The sequence below is a fragment of the Nanorana parkeri genome, unplaced genomic scaffold, assembly GCF_000935625.1.
Source record: "Nanorana parkeri isolate BGI_ZX_2015 unplaced genomic scaffold, ASM93562v1 scaffold46, whole genome shotgun sequence".
NCBI classification, from domain to species: Eukaryota; Metazoa; Chordata; class Amphibia; order Anura; family Dicroglossidae; genus Nanorana; species Nanorana parkeri.
In genome coordinates this window covers 2,512,924-2,515,958 of record NW_017306314.1, presented here as the reverse complement: position 1 = coordinate 2,515,958, position 3,035 = coordinate 2,512,924, and positions in this window count along the sequence as shown.

Here is a 3,035-nt window from a genome sequence, read left to right as displayed (position 1 = left end):
CTACTACATGCTCTCTCTTATTAGGTGAGATTAGTGATTAAATGCATGGGCTGTACTGTGAATGTTTTGCACTGCTTCTAACATACCACTGGCTTTCTTCTAGATCCTGTTATACTGTTACATTTTAGCTCATCTTATTTCATATATTCAGATTACATTATTTGTAATTTGTATTGGTCCTGTATTTTCCAATATTCTAGAACTATTATACAAAGCTCCCAAATTTCTCATCCTCATTCACTATCCCTGGAGGGATCCACAGTTTGTCCAGGGAGAGTGATTGATTCCTAACCACCTGTAATGGTATCGCATACGATTACATGTGGAGTGTTGGCAGACTGCTGCTTTCAAATGCAGCTGCTGTCACCTGATTAACTTGAACGGGTGGCAGCAGTCACTTCTAAACTGTTTTTGGGGTTCCTGCCGCAGGAATCTCAGGGCATCTTATTAGGTGCGTATGAAGCCTAATTTAATATGGAATTCCTATTCTTAATGTGCTATCTCGGAGCACCCTCTTGTTATTGATCTTGAGGTGAAGAGTCAATTTCTATTTAAGAATGAAAACACTTTATTTTTTGGGGGGTAGGGGCGGGTGTTCATGAATATTATATAAGAAGTCATTCAGGCCTTGAATTCAGTATTACTTTATTCTTTTTAGGTTTGTTTTTTTTCCTACTCCTGCACTCCGTCACTTTTTTCTTTTCTTTTATCGGACTGAATCTATATTCAATCCAAACTGACTACTTAGAAAACTTGCACTTTTTATATATAGATTTTTTTGGGGGGGGGTTAGCATTTACTGTTTTTTGTTTTAGTAGGCCAACAATATACATTCATTCTCCCATTTTTACATTTTATTTTTTATTTTTTCCGAAACCCATCACCTGCAGTTCTGCAGTTTGTTGCTGTGTTGGTAGTCTGTGGTTTGCAGACATACGGAAGAATGTATATTGTAGACAGATTAGTTTGGTACAGATCTCGCCAGTGTTATAGCGTTTACATCACTTTTGGCTCGCAGAACAGTTTGTATTTCTACACCTAGCCTTATGTAATACACTAACCAAAATGTAAAGATGTAACCTTGATTGCACTATAAGATGCAAAGTTTTCAAAAATGACTGATCAGCAGTGCTGTCTATCCTAAAATGGACATGCTGTATAGCCAGCTACTACACCACCCCACTTGCAAACTTCAAATGATTAAAATAGTCACTGACCTGGAAGTGATGTACAGATCAGTAGCCTTGATTTTATTATGGGGCTATTTATAAAACACATTAGAAAAGAAAGGAACAAAAAGGAGTTGCTGTCCATAGCTACAAACAGGTTTAACGTTAACTCTCTGGAGAAATGAACCAAGGAGTCCGATTGGTCAAAAGTGAAGGTGTTGCTTGTTTTGACCAATCTCCTTTTCTAATGTGTTTTTAGAAATGACCCCCTTGCAACGTTACTGGATGCGTGTTAGTTCTGTGACTCAGTAGTAAAGTGTTGGCTAGGAAATTCGAATTTACCTAATGTGCCTTCTGGATTTCTTAGTCACTGAAGCTGATTATGTGATATAGCAGGTAGTGCATCCCATTTAGCACTCAGTATGTAGGATAAGAGGTCCTGGACTGCATGCGTTAGGTTCAACAGAACATCAGCAGGGTAAAATTCTGCTCTTCCCTTGGCTTCAATTGTTGCAATGCACAGAGCTGACCTGGAGAGGTTAGTCATTTTTTTTTTCTTGCACTGGAGCAATGTCAAAATGCAGGGGGTTTATAGGGATCATCCCTTACAATGTGCATATACAATATAACATCTGCATGAAAGGGAAAAGTTACAGCATTTCCAGACTCCTAGATTCAAGCCTGTACATATAATAAAAAAAGAGTATACAAACACCTGTGCCCTGATCATATCGGTTATTGCCCTATACTGACTCCATATCTTCGTTTTCCTTAGATGGTCTTCATGCTGGTGTGAAGGCCAGAATTAGATTTTGTTACAGTCACACTTGGGAATAATATTCCCAACTATACAGGATTACCCTTCTCGGCAAGTTGAACTGTAAGTCATTAACTGCTAAAAAACAAAATTTGAAAAATCCAGAATTCTTCAGAATAAAAATTACAAAATGAAGGTGTTCTTGGCCCTGCTAAACTACCTGCTGAGACATGTTCCAGTCCGTCTGTGACTGGTCTAGAGAAAATAGCCAAAAATCACATTTCTAAAGAGCACAATCTCCCTGATGTGTTAAAGAAACTCATCCAATCCCTAGGAGACATCTCTAATAAAAAGTGGGTAATTCCTTTATAGTTTATGTGTACATGGTTTCTCTGTCACTACTATGTTTTGGTCCCGTGCTTTGAGAGAGCTCTTTTTGATCACTAATGTCTTTTCATAGGACCCAGCATATATGTAGCATTTACATGTAATGCAATTGTCCCTGGCTTTCTTGTGTTTTGCACTGATTAATTTTGACAGGGTCATTGCCACTTTTCTTGTGCAATATTGCTGTAAATAATGCATATTTTTAAGTGTTTTGTCACTGAATTTTATATGAATAAACTTTTAAATTGACTGGCAAATTGTGTCCTGTATATTTTGGCCTCTGTATTTTCTTTCTTGATCTTTCTTGATCTTACATCAGAGGGTGCAGTGAGTTTTAAATAAGTTTCACCAAAGATATATTTTTATTTCTTTCGCCAGGGGACCAAGTGCACCCTCCTGCCGCTGTCAAGCAGCGTGGTCGAACAGTTTACCCACTGCTGTCTGACTACGCTGCTAGAAAGGAAATGGAGTTTTGAGTGACAGCACTGGTCTCTGGCAGCAGGGACCGCTCTGGAGCGAAGTCAACTTGCAAGATACTGAAGCTTGGCCCAGCAGGAGATTCCTCCGTCCACCCAGTTTAGCATAATTGGAGGAATCTGTTACACTTTTTCCATCTGACCATAGAAAATGTGCAGATAATCTATAGGTCTATGGCCAGCTTGAGTGGAGGCAAAGAATTGGTGCTGGCTGTACCCCCCCCCCCCCACAAAAACCCCCATATT